The sequence below is a fragment of the Salvelinus fontinalis genome, chromosome 23, assembly GCF_029448725.1.
Source record: "Salvelinus fontinalis isolate EN_2023a chromosome 23, ASM2944872v1, whole genome shotgun sequence".
Taxonomy (NCBI): Eukaryota; Metazoa; Chordata; class Actinopteri; order Salmoniformes; family Salmonidae; genus Salvelinus; species Salvelinus fontinalis.
Genome location: NC_074687.1, coordinates 34,701,235 through 34,715,954, shown reverse-complemented (window position 1 = coordinate 34,715,954; position 14,720 = coordinate 34,701,235). Strand labels below are relative to the sequence as shown.

At 41.4% G+C, this 14,720-nt stretch overlaps 1 long non-coding RNA gene across 1 annotated transcript in view; it reads left to right on the top strand.

The window, feature by feature from the left end:
- The window catches only part of LOC129821192 (uncharacterized), a 70,495-nt gene that overhangs the window by 18,004 nt on the left and 37,771 nt on the right, over positions 1-14,720 (top strand). The window contains exons 2-3 of the long non-coding RNA XR_008754280.1: positions 3,527-3,589; positions 3,740-3,919. This is a non-coding gene — a long non-coding RNA (uncharacterized LOC129821192). The remainder of the gene's footprint in view (positions 1-3,526; positions 3,590-3,739; positions 3,920-14,720) is intronic.

Genomic DNA, 14,720 nt, shown 5'->3' with positions numbered 1-14,720 from the left:
AAACAGAGTGAACGGAGGCCTGCTTGCTGACTGAAATGCCACATGAAGCAGGTGGGCCAAACAAATGCATATGGGGAACAAACACACACCAGAAATGAAGCCGGAGACATTGGGTTCCTGTGAGCCTTTTTAAATGCATCATCATCAAAGAAGCAGGTGGTGCGACCTTGTTACAGTGATCCTCCTGCCCAGTTCCAAAATCCAGTGGCTCTGTAGTCTCTGATGCTACGTTTTGGGAACCAGAGCACAGATCCTTTGAAGATACTTGCAGTTAGAAGTTTGGCTGAATCATCTGTCCAACAGTTCACTATCCAGCAGTGGAAAGAGGATAGCTGCTTTTGTTTGACTGAATGGGGATTGGTGTATTATTTTCTACCTAGAACTCTTTTGAGAAGTTATCCAATAATCAATAATGTAATGAATCAAAACATTGTAATAGTATTGTATGGTCGTGTCATGATAATATGCCCTCTGGCTTGTGAAAGCTGCCATGACAGGATGTTGTTGAAGACCTCTTACACAAACCTACCGCTTGATAGCAATTTAAGCTTTCTCAGGTGGTTTTGCCCCATTTCAAATGCCACGAGGTGTCCAAAGTCTTACAGTTTTGTGTGTTTTAACATTCTGCATTAAGTTGATAGCCTGTGGGCATTCATTATTTATGAGACAAGTTTTGCCAGCCTAATAAGAGATTATAAGACAGTACAAACAGTCACACATAAGACACACTGTGATATATGTAGGGTTTTTGCAAAAAGGGCTCATTTTAAGGGAAGAACATAGCAGTAGTTGTCACTGAAATATATGGTTCCAAAAATAGATTTAAAGGGTGCTTCAAAAAGGCGAGCCAGAATTACCACAGGTCCTGCAATCAAATTTGCTTTAATTTCTTCACTGGTGCCAGTACATACAGCACATGCAATCAAGTATCATTGAATACAGCAGTCTGTTGTGGGTGTTATCCACTTCCTCATTGTAGGTCATTTCCCCATGGTGTTAACCTACAGTATAGTTGAACAATAAAGATCATCAGAACTAGGTACCATTAGTAGGGATACCAAACACACCAAGAAAGTCATGAAGAGGGAACAACAACACCTTTTCCCCCTGAGGAGACTGAAATCTTTTGTCATGGGTCCCCAGATCCTCAAAAAGTTCCACAGCTGCACCATCGAGAGCACCTGAAGGGTTGCATAACCGCCTGGCATGGCAACTGCTCGGCATCCGACCATAAGGTGCTAGAGGGTAGTGTGTACGGCTCAGTACATCATTCGGGGCAAGTTTCCTGCCACCCAGGACCTATATACTTGGCGGTGTCAGAGGAAGGACCAAAAATGGTAATTGTTTTTACACTTCTGCTACTCACTGTTAATTATCTGTGCATAGTCACTTTACCCCTACCTACATGTACAAATGACCCCGACTAACCATTAACCCTGCACATTGACTTGGTACCGGTACCCCCTGTTATTTTATTATGTTACTTTTTATTTTATTTTTTACTTTAGTTTATTTAATAAATATTTTCTTAACTCTATTTCTTGAACTGCATTGTTGGTTAAGGGCTTGTAAGTAAGCATTTCACAGTAAGGTCTACACCTGTTGTATTCGGCGCATGTGACAAATAAAATTTGATTTGATTTTGATTTGATTAGGGACGCTGGTGCCGTCCTTGGGTTGTGGTGCCAATATTGTTTTTTGTTCCACAAATTAAAATCAGCAGCTTCTCGTCTTAATTGGACAATTTGATTTGTTGCCTGTGGTTTCTTAAAGACTGACGTCAAATACAAAGTTAAGCTAAATTGTGTTAGTGATGAGTTCTCAAAGCGTTGCAAGACTCGCTAATGTAACAATGTATTTGTGTAAATGGAAAGGTCTCAGTAATGTGCCATATACAAATGTGAAATAAAAATGTTGCTCAAATAAAATGGTCTGTTTTTTTATTGTGACATTTTGCATAATTTATGCATATTTCCCATATCCAAGGAGATAAATGTGTCTTTGTAGTATGAGCACCTTATTTCTTGCCTTGCCGTACTCCCTTAGGCCGTGTCAAATGACCTTCACACTCTGTATGATGGATGTTCTTTGGGAGTTCATAACAACGTGGATCATAACAAAATTGCAATTTTTCCCTTATACACAAAATGGCAGCCCAGCTTACTACCAAACAGATGACCTCACTGAGTCACAGTGTGAATGGAAGGCCTTGTGCCTTATCACAATCTGGAACTTTGACAAGTCATTTTTGTCACTGTCTTTGTGATGAGAAATACCCCAAGCAAGTACAATGTCAGGAGGTTCTTACGGAACTATTTTGTGTAACCTTAGTATTCCTGTGTAGGGGCAACTTAGTGATCATTGCCCTGCTATCAACTGTGAGTTTGAATTGCTGATAGATTTACCATTCTATTTTTATGAACACATTGACATTTCATTGTACTTGATAGTTCTGGAATATATTCATCTCCCTTCTGATCTGCTCGTAGAGCGCTGCAGTATAGAAAAAGCGACTAAAGGCTGTCGGTTATAAAGTGTGTGCATGATTGTTTATCTGTGCACAATTGTATGTGAAGAGAGTCCTGACCCTTAGGAGATATTCCTGAATTATTTAAACCCTGGGCATGGCTAAACAGTACAATTATTCACCATTGAATCAAGGCAATTTTGCACTTTCCATCCCACAGAATTTCAGAGATATGAAAAGTAATACATTTCTTAAAAACAAAACCCCATTATTGCGTCCAAAACGCTGCCTGTGAATAACAATAGTTATAAAATACCACAAACCTCTTTACTTGCTGATGCAAACAAGTTTTATTTGCTGATGCTGGCACAAGAAGAAGAAACCCTAATTGTTGAGGAAAAAGGATGAGGCGTTTTCTTTTGTTATAGAGGGCTCTGGAGTATACAGGATGCAAATGAAATAAACCGTTTCCGATGGTAGCAATTACCCAAATTACTCAGCTGATAGCTTTGCTAAGGGTATTAGTGCCAGTCCAACCAACCCACCCTGCCCTGTGATAGAGGATCTGGTCCACACAACATGTTTACTGACAAACACGGTTGTTGTATGCATTAAGAGCCACATATGTAGGGACTGTGTCAAACACTTCTGCGGAGAGAGAAAGAGAAGACAATGGTCAAATGAGAGGAACTCGTGCATGGCTTTCATATTATCACTAACTAGTGATTCAACTTTAGCATATTAAACCTCCTTAATTGATTTGCTATTCTGTGGTGAATTGGCAGTGCTGAATTTGGGAATTTAGACCCATCACCAAGCTCTCTGACGAGTCGTCATTACAAAAGCCAAACTATAATTTATGCTTATGTGTCTGCCAACAGTTTAACTTATCTATAAAAGGTATAATAATTCAAACAGAGGCCTACATTTTTTTAACTCAAATGATAATTACTGGGAGTTAAACTAAAAGTACAGCATTATACAGTATCTGTAGGAAGTACAATGTAGAAAGTAAACCTTAACCCTAGTCAACGATGGCAACTTCTGCATCTCTGACAGGAGGAAGAGCGCTGGGTGATGGTGTCCTCATCACGTTCTCAACTTACTGTTACTGTATGGCAGGTTTGTCAATTTCCCTTATAAGTACTATAATAGCCTGTTGTTCTGCCAAACTATGTTCCCAGAACCTCAGTCAAAAAGCAGTCCATTTAATAACTATCCCTCTCTTTCCCTCTCTCTCTCTTTCTCCCGCTCCCTCTCTTTCAATAACAGATTTCGTTGAGCAATTCATTTGGTTTTGGGCTGTCCCCTGGCGTCCCCACCTCCCAGAGAAATGTCTGAGGCCTTGATATATTCCTCTCAGGTTTCCATGGCCGCACCGCCGGGCCAGATCCCGTTGCACTGATGTCACTCATGAATTGAACCACCTCTCTACGGGAAGGGATTCACAAGGTAACTTAAATCAAACTGTGAAAATTGGGAATAGATGCTGGGAGTGTATAATGAGAAGTTATATCAGCAGTGAGAAGCAGGATTAGGTTTTATTAAGACACCCAACCCAAATGGATTCATACCTATAAGGTAAACTATTGAAGTAATGTGATAAAACTGTGACTGGGATGAATGGACATTATGCTCAAATTTGCTTGGTTATGAAGATATCATTACAGTTAGTTATAACAACATAATCTATATTGAATTACCATGTATCACTTGCCTTCAATCCTATCTTTCAAAGCCCCAATAAGTAAAGCTTTTGTGTGTGTGTGTGTGCGTGTGTGTGTGTGTGAGTGTGCGCACGCGCCTGTGTGTGCATACGTACATGTGTGCGTGTGCGTGCGGGTATCCATACCGGAGGGAAAAGGACATTTCTTGAGTTAAATCGTGGCAAAGGTGATTTGGCCTACATGCATGTTGACAGCTTTATGGACTGTTGGCCTTGGAGCGTGAGGGGAATTGTGAAGAGAGCTGGCATGTTTCCCAGACACGCGCAGGTGAAACATCATGGTCAGTGCCCGTGTTAACAGTAACAATCTGGCACCTAACAAGTGCACCTACAGCCTGTCAGAGGAGACCACTGCGTAGCAATTTGACTGTGTGTGTGCGTGTGTGTGGGGGGGATTCACTGTCTGTATGTGTCTACCATATGTGTGTGCGTGTGTGTCCCAATTCAGGACGGAATGATGTCTGAAGCAATGTGACACTTTGCTGTGAATGAGATGAAGGTTTTGGAATTCTAAGAACCCAAACACTTGCCAATTGAGGTAAAGTTCAACTGATGGACCTCTTAAAGCCTGCTGGAGGCCATCTATGGATTGTCATTATTTTGATCTGATGTAATCTTGACTGATTTAGTTGATTGGCAATTGTGTCAAATCCACAAACAAAGAATAGTGTTTTGTCAAAAATCTCCACATTGACTATGTGGTCAGTTAGGGCCGCAACCGTGGGAGCTTTCAGACTATACAATTTACAAAATATTTGCGAACTTCAGAATGTGTAGTTATGCTTCAGTGGTAATGCTAGTTTTGTTCTTTGTTCATTTGTTTGTTTGTCTGTTTTTAATAAGGGGTATGTTACTTGAACGTCATTATAACCACTCATGTAACTGATTTTATGATGCCTTCTAAACATGACAACTCGCTGTTAGCGATAATGACATAGTTATGATAGAATGATCCATTGTGGACTAAGTTCACAGCTCTCTGCCCTTTAACCATATTGAGTCTTTGGCAACACTAAGTGCTGCCACACAGCCACACCCTTTCAGTATCACGTCATGAGAATCTTTGTCTGGGCTTGGTGACACAACTGTAAATGCCACAGCATGGAGCGTGGTCATTGCTTTAGCTAACGGAAACCTCAGCTATGTATGTCTGATCTCAGAGGATATTTCGACTCCAAACACCCGAGCCCCACTAGCAAGAAATGACACTGAACCGAATGAGTTGACCTATCAGAATTTTTTTTACGAGGGCCTTTAATTGGATTTTAATATCATAAAAATTTCTCGGGGAGAAACATCTCATTATATTCCACTTTCAATGTATAAAGAGTCATGGTTTCACACGTGTAATTCATTCTTCTCTTGAGTCACTGTATAGTCGCCTATACAGCCAGAGACACGGTGGGCAGTTAATCTACAGGGCTCCCCTTTAGAAAGGGATCTGTCCAGCTAGTGGCTGTGAGAGAGAATGAAAGAAAAATCCCAAATACAGTTACTATCACAGTTTATTCAAAATTAAGGAAAATACTGGTAGGTCTCTAAATAACGATTCTGAGGTTGTAAGTGTGTCTCTAAAATATATTGCTTTCCACTTTCCATGATCATTTGTGAAGACTTGAAAAGCATCTCTCACTACGATGACAGTTTGTCACAAACCTCATTTGACAAATGTCTAAAAATGACCTCAATAGTCAGGAAACTAACAATACATATAGCTCATGAGTCTACATGATATTCGTTACTTCCATGTACTGTAAGAAAGGAAAAATCACTCTCCCACCCATTGTGGTTGTTGGGTTCTGACCAGACATCCCATGTGAGTTGCAAGTTGTGAGATACCAAGGGGCCCCTCTAAACTGCTGCCAACTATCCAGTGCACACCTATTTTAGAGTCCAGGAAAAACACCCTTTACGTCAATGCAGAGGCTGAGAGATGGTGTCACTATTTGGCAAACTGGATGCCAACCGGCGTTGAATCATTCTAGAAAGGGATTTCACTGGAAAAAATAAACAGTACTTTTCCAAATAATGAGTGAAATCCCTCCTACTCCCCGTTGTAGTATTCTTGGAGAGGGGTAAGCCAGAAAAAGTAGGTCCAACTGGCTAGAAACAGTAGATTTGTTGCTTCTGGGGGATTTTTAAAATGCAGTAATGACACCACTCTGAGTCTGTACAGAATCACATTTGAATACTAATAATGTGGTTACATTAGAGTAATTCATCGACTGCAATGAAATGATCGTATTACAAAAAATATTTCTAGTGGCATTTCATTCAAAACCACTATTTATTGCATCATCAATGAGAACATGGCTAATATTTATGTGGTATTAAAATAAGCAATGTGTACTATGCAATGCATACAATGAACACAATGAAAAAGTGATCTGTAGTATTCCATCCTTGTTTCAAATCACGTGCCGAGTATTCAAAAGGGATTCTTAGTTTTTAGTTTTTCACGACATATTTCCATATTTGCTCCGTCAAAGTGTCACGCTTCTTCTCCAACAGTCACGGAAGCAGCATAGCGTGTCATCCATCCAGCTCATTGACTAAAGGGAAGAGGTCTGTCAAACCAGCACTTCACCGTATCCCGGGTAACTCCTGACCTTGGCCCTCACATTTAAGTTCAGGTCTGACCTGAAGTAAAAGCCCCATTCTTCTCATAGGCACGCCATTGTACCAGGGGCAGGTTAGTCTGCAACCTCCCAACACAGACACACTCACATTGGCCCTCAACTTAGGGGGCAACCCCTGTGCAACAGAAGAATTCTTGGGGAATTTATGCACCATCTCCCAGGCTAATTCAATTAGACGGGATCGTGTCGACAGTATGGCCATTGTGGCAAAAGCACAATGTTGCACTTCATATCGTCCAAGGCTCGGGGTGGAATTCTGTGCCATTTAGCCCCCCCCCCCACGCTGCCCACCCCACCCCCACCCCTCAATGGCATCCTGGCCATTCTCTTTCTCTGTCCCCCTCTCTCTCTCTGTCTCTCTGTCTGTCCAATGATATGCCTGAGGGTCCTTTGCTGGCCACAGATAAGGCGAATCATTAACCAATCCCCTGAGAGAGGGCATTCACAGCCACAGGGCCACGAGGCTGGCTCTGGACTGGCGGCAACATGGAGGGAGCGAGAGGGGGAGCTCTGTGTCACTTTACGGACATGTCGTCTGTCGGGCCCTTTGAGCTGCCTGATTCCCGCCTGGTACTGGAGCAGCCAGTCAGGCACTCTGGGGTAAAATGCTGCCAATGTTGTTTTCCTCTTTCTGTATCTACATGTGACTTATGCATTTCACATAGAAAAAATCTATGCTTTGTTGTTTGCGTTGAGGCGTGCAGATTTCCCCGAATCTCCCCCACTGCATATAGTGGCATATACACAGGAAACGATATAGAGTATGGTGCCAGTTTAACTTCAGATCTCTTTTGCTGTATGACTCAAACTTAGATATCAGGGCAAACTATTCCTTGAAGGATGGCTAATGGCTTCTTGACTGTACCTTGGAACCACATCACCCCTCCTCCCTCGTGGTTTATTGCATGGTTATGTGAACCTAGTTTTTTTAATTCGGCCACTATTTGAACACCTTTGATTTCAAGTCATTTGGGCAGAGGACCGCATACCATACTACCTTGCTCCTTGGAAACACACAAACGGAAGCCATCTCCATGTACAGACGGACTGTATTCTAAAAATATGACATCTCCCAAAGAGAGGGCCTTTGTGGATGGCAGTTGGTCATACATTCCTTCGTACAATTACACTTTGCTCCATGTTCCTAATACACTGGTGGCATTATTGCCATTCTCCACCATGTCTTGGAGCTGAGATCAGTCATGTTGGAAACTTTGTTTATAGATTCACAACCCCCCCCCCTTCAAACTTAAAGTAGATATGCTAATGATAAGTACTATTGAGAAGGCTTCCACAACAAACCTCAAGTCAAAGATCAATGGGGTGACACAGCAACACAGACAGGCCTTTTGTCTGCTCACAGTCTCCGGTACAGTTTCGCCTCAGGGATCAGATTTTCATATTGCGTCTGGTTTTTAGGTGACTGGATGCACAGACATGCATAGCTCCACTAATTCTGGACTGTCTCTGGTTAAAGTAACGAATTAAGCAATAACTAATGAATAGAACCAAGGACTCCTTGGAACGAGAGTCTTCAGAATAAGATGGTTAACCTTCCATTTACCATGTTTGACCCTAGATAATCTGTGTGAATGGGCAGCGATCCCTTATCATGCCAGTGAAAAGAATGTCATCTGCAATGTCCGCACGCATGGACGCGTGAACTCGTAATATCAAAGGACTTTCCCATCGTGAATAAAAAGCTCTATATTGCAGTTACAGAACTTTGCTACCTTGTCTTATTATTTCAAAGGTGCATAGATAATAAAATAGACAGCACTCCAAAAGATAATCTTTTAACAATTAATTAATTTCCAAAGTGCTACATCGCCTCAAAGGTGCTACCTTTTTGTCGAGTGATTACTTCTATATATTCATACCTAAAGTCAAACTACAAGCAATACCTAATCGCTTGTTTCTCTAGTAGTTCTCTGTCCATTGGCCTCAGGTCTTGTTGAGGACCAGACAGTGATTGATTCACCCTTCTCTGTCCACATGCACAGCCTTGTGTGATGAAGATCTAATAGGTTGTTTGCCTTGTGATGTCTCCTGCATGCCTCCTGCATGCCTCCTGCAGGTCGTAAACCACTCATTAACCTCAGTCTCTGAAGTGGATCAGGAGCTGGGACTTTGTCACGGTGAGCACGGTTAGTCACACTGACTTCTTTGATCCCATTGACAGGGATCACACTGTCCCCTCCACAGTCAGGTGTCTCAGGGACCAAGTTTAATGACTCTCCAGTCAATTCACTGAGCTTTCAATTAGACACGCCAATAGACTGGCTTGCGCGGCACACGCGTGCACACACATAGAACGACATACAAACAACGATGGTAATCCCAGATCTTGATCACCAAGTGCAAGGATAAATGAATTACAAATCAAACTATAGTAGCAATTGCTTATCAAATGATTGCCTTTGATATGAAAACGACGATTCAATATCTTGAGAGGACTAAAATGCTTATTTTTATAAACTGAGTTGGAAAGTCGCAAAATACGAGGGACTTTTCCCCTACTACAGTCTGGAGAAAATCCAACAGGAATCCATCTAATTTAGAGTATAGGGACGGAAGATGGAAAAAGAGAAAGCTAATGTGGAGCCGATCATATCATTTTAATAAGCACTGGTCAGTATTGATTTAATCATGGACATGAAAGGAGCCGGACACACAAGCGACTCTTGTGCTTATAGTCTATCTTTCTGAGGTAATTTCATTGCCGAGACCTGTTTGGTTCCAGGGACCAAGGACACTGTCAGATTAATAAAATACCAGTTAGTTAACTTACATGATAAAAGATACTCAAACTTTATCAACAACATGGTCATGCTTGGGATGCCAAGTCTTTACAGACAGTTACTACATCTATACAGTAGTATGTAATAACGCGTGTAAACATATTTTATTAGATCTATAATTGTTCTAGTTGCAATTAAGAATTTTTACTGACTTATTACAGTATATTAGTCTAATAGTGCCAGCAAATTGAATTTCCTAGGGGCATTTTACCCTCTGTCTCTGGTTTGGGTTAATTCTCATTCTAAATGCTCTAAATTTGATAATGATGAGGCGTTTTTTTGGGACTCACACTCAGAGGGCTTATCCCTTTAATAGTTTAATATAGGTGGGGTTATGGGGTGAGTTGGGGGCGATGAGCAGCTGTCGATGCCCTGGTTGGTTGGATGTTGGCTGGGGCTCCCCCGGGGGCTTGGGGGGACTCCCTGCGGCTAAATGCTGTCTGAGTTGGCCTCCGTGTGCTGTGATAAAGGCGGGCCTTGTCTCCTCTGACCGTCCCCTGTGACTGGACGACTTACTGAGGAGTGTCTAATGATTAAACCTCAAGATTGTCTTCAGCTCCGGGGATATCAACCTTAATATTTGAAACACTCTCCAGACTTTGGTCACTGTTTCTACCTTTCATAATCTATTTATAAATTGAGGAAAATCAGAAGTTACCAATTCAATGTAAAGCGGAACATATATGTTGAAAATAGAGAACAAACTTTTCTTGGGTTTCTCTCTCTCTCTCTCTGAGTTGATTTAATGTGAATGGGAAAGCGAAAAAGGGGGAGTCTGCGATTTCTTCTTGACATCTTTAATTCTGATAAGCACTATTACTTTGTGGAGGTTTTGAAGTGGCTTGTTTGGCTTAACTGTGGTGACCATGTTACACTTTATTTGGCATGACAGGAATTTATACACTGCACTCAATTATGTTTCATTGATCCCTTTGGTGATAGGACACACTAAAATAAGGACACTTTATGAGACAAAAGACAACACATACCGATTACACGAACAGGTGACAGAGCATGCTCCGGTGATGGTGTCCTCCCCGTTGTCAGAACAGATGGCGATGGGCCTGTTGCTAAGGATAAGGCCAGAGGAATCCATTTTTTAATTCCAGATTATTTGCCTCAGCACCACAAGCAATATCGCTTGGTTTCCCAAGATATAATGAAAAAAAAAGAACACACAAAAGAAGGACTTGGAGGTAGGTCAGGGAAGGGGAGGAGAGGCCAGTCTGTGTGAGAGAAACAGTCAGCTGTTACCACAGAGGTTCAGAGAGGTAGACACACAGAGGGAATTACTTGTTTAGGGAAGGAGAGCCAGGTCAGTTTTAATGCCTGAGATACAGCAACAGAAACAAAGACTTTCCAACTTGAAGCCAGTTGACTTTCATAATTAAAGTAAGCATGTCCGGGCCCAAAACTCTTGTTCTCCGCATCCTGACTCTGTAAAAACAACCAGACCGCTACGTACACACAAACCAGGGGTGTTTCAGGAGCCCAGCCACTGCCAGCGAGGGAGACGTTAAGTACTGGTGGTCTCACAGTGTGTTTGATCAAAGGGATCTACCGCAGGAGCCTATATTTGCTTTATCCGTGACTGTATTTTAATGGGCTCATGTTGTGAAAAAAAAGGAGGGATCTCTTTTGTGAGACGAGAAAACAATGAAAGCCAGCCATGTGTCCCACTTTAGATATGAAAGTGCCTCGTTCGCCACCATTAAATCAAATCAAAATCAAATCAAATGTATTTGTCACATGCTTCGTAAACAACAGGTGTAGACTAACAGTTAAATGCTTACTTATGGGTCCTTTTCCAACAATACAGAGTTAAAGATACAAAACGGATAGAAATAGAGACACGAGGAATAAATACACAGTGAATAACGAATAATAATAACGAGTATGGTTAGGCTTGATTAAACTTTTGATTGGACTTTTTCTTAACTGGAAATGTAGGCACAGAAAAGCTTCCTTTTGGATTTAGACTGTAAACTAACTGCAAAGTACAGTACCAAGTCCACCCATTTTCTTTATTTTATCACTGTCATCTTTTCTTGCTCCCAAGAACATGAGTTGGGTCTCCAGTCTCAGAGCACAGCAGAGTAACGTGTGAACACAGTGTAAATGTAACATTGTCTAGGAGTAGACCCTGCGGCGTCAGTCTGTCTATGTGAGGCCTTCATGTCATGTTACATTTCCTCCTTTTCTCTGTTTCCACCTCTTTCTAAATCTATCTATCTTCATTCCTTTCTCTCCCACCCACTCTCTTCCTCCTCCACCGTGGGCCTATAGTCTCCCTCACATCCTAATTACCATAATAGAGTTATAACATTAAAACTTTCAATCTTGATGAGGGGACAGAAATTAGATGATTTTCTCCTGGATACAACAGAAAATTGACATGGACTTGGAGCATAAAACTCATGGTTGTCGTTATGTGTGGTAGTTATGTATAATGAAAACTAGCCCAATAGTTTATGTTTGTTTTGTGTGTATATTTACATATGAAGTAGTTTCATCACCATTGTGAATAGCCATTATGAATAGTTTACTGTAATACAGCAACAGAATTACAAATGCTGACCCTAGATATTTCTAAAACTGAACATGCTTTTAGAGCTCGATGGGTGAGGGTAACGGCCTGTGCAACAAATAAACAAACATTATTTTCCCCATAGTTCAATTGCGTAATCCACCTGAATATTATTAAATTCATGCATTCACATCAGTGGCAGATATCCCCCGTCTGAAGAGTGCAATCATATGAATTACTAATAATGTCTAACTGGCAAGTGGTGTTACAACTCCTCATGCCATCTCTAATATGAAAGGTCATCACACAAGCCATAGACAGATTTATTCTTCATTTACAATTTTGCTTTACGACTTGTAGCCTACAGTGTACTATAAAACTACACATTGTCAGCTTTTGTGGCAGAGGTCTGAATAGAACGAGAAGGAGTGAGACACCGACGGCGTGGCACACCAACAACCACACAGCTGTTCATCCCCAAAAGAGGTCTGCGCTATTTCTGCCACAACACACAAGCCTCTCTGTGCTAAAATAAGATCAACAAATAAACATGCATTCTTTAAAAAACAGCGACGTTTGATCATAGATGATTGCTACGTTCTTCATACGGTGCGTCTGTAATCGAATAAAACCTCGTTCTTCGGGCCAGATACTGGAATGTTTTTTCTTGGGATTATGTTTATAGAAAAAAAATAGGCCACTTGATGCACCTGAAAATTGGCACATTTTCACAAATTTGCGCCAATTATGTCTCTTCTATTTGTAGATGAAGGCCGGCATTTGTAATTCAGATGAAAAATATGATCACAGAATTAGATCAGTGACACATGCTCAGATTTTCTCATAAATACAGGCGGCACAGAAAATAGGACTGTTTTCAGAGCATGAAAAACGTGTGTTAGCATTCTCCAATTAATTTACAGAAAAGGCATATTGTTCACAGTACATGTAGCAAGTGTGACACCTTTTACATTGGTTGATGGGAATCTACTAGAAGTCTCTGCATGTATAACGGTGACCTACTCTGGGCTGCATCACCGGCCTATACCAGAATTGTGTTGTCGCTCTCTGCCGTAGAAGCCTTTGTCTCAAAACGCATCTATGACTATTTACTGTAGCATTCAAGCAGCAAAAAGCAGGAAAATGAACTCCCAACACTCTGATCTCTTTATTTTATTGCACATTTTAATCTGGCATTGTAAGTGCTCCCAAGAAGCTGCCTTACCACTGCTTTCTCCCAAGCCCCTGTGGCTTTTATGGGGATTACGCTTCAAAAAACTGGATGAAAAGACAAGGATTACAGGGACAAAATGTCAACATGTGTGGGCTTCTTTACACTTCAGTTTTTAACCATTTGAGGTCATTTCAGCCCTGACAGTGACAAAGAGGCTTATTCACATAAACACTGACCTCAGACAACCCCAATCAGATGTCAGGTAAATATGCTTTATAGACCTGAGGACCGTTAATGATTGGTAATATATGCAGTGACGTGCAGTGTGGTTGGTGGCTGGGTAGGCACTGGTTATTATTAAAGCCAAATTTACTCACAAATAAACCCTGATGAAGCCCAAGTTCACCAAACAATAGATAGCTCCCACAACCAGAGTGACATACGTTATTAACCGAAATAGCCAAGATACACAAGCGATAGCCTGCATATTTCATATCATTCCAAAGAATGACACACTTCTTAAGGCTCTGTCAATGTGCCCTTGAGCAAGGCACTCAACCCTAACTGCTCCTGTAAGTCGCTCTGGATAAGAGTGTCTGCTAAATGACTGAAATGTCAAATGTAAATGTATGCTCAAGTCAGCTCAGCCATAGACGGATGTAGCATCCACTGTTAAAACCAATAGGTGGCACTAAAAGACCAATATGGACACCTTCATTTCACATTTCAACTCCATAGCCTTCACAATGAATTTACAATTCTTCCAATGCACTGTGGAGGGCATGTGCAAACACATACACACGCATAATAATATTATTATATTAGAAGATGATGGCGTCGGAGGGGAGGGCTCTTTAACAACTGTGATATTATTATTTTTTTTTTGCATTGTTCGTAACTTGTTTTGTACATAATGTTGCTGCTTCCGTCTCTTATGACCGAGAAGAGCTTCTGGACATCAGAACTGGGATTACTCACCTCAGATTAGACGAAGAGTTCTTCTTCAATGAGTCGGACCAGAGGGATATACTACTACAAACACCCGACCAGGCTCAGATCCCTGTGATTCGCTAGAGACGGAAACTGAGATTTAGTGGAAAAAGATCAGGGTGCCTTGTGAGGATCAGGCGACGAGTGGCTAATCTGTCGTTGCCTTCCATCCTGCTAGCTAACGTTCAATCGCTGGAAAATAAATGGGACGAGCTGAAAGCACATATATCCTACCAACTGGACATTAAAAACTGTAATATCTTATGTTTCACGGAGTCGTGGCTGAACGATGCCATTAAGAACATATAGCTGGCGGGTTATACACTCCATCGGCAGGACAGAACAACAGCCTCTGGTAAGGCAAGGGGCTGGGGCCTATGCATATTTGTAAACAAC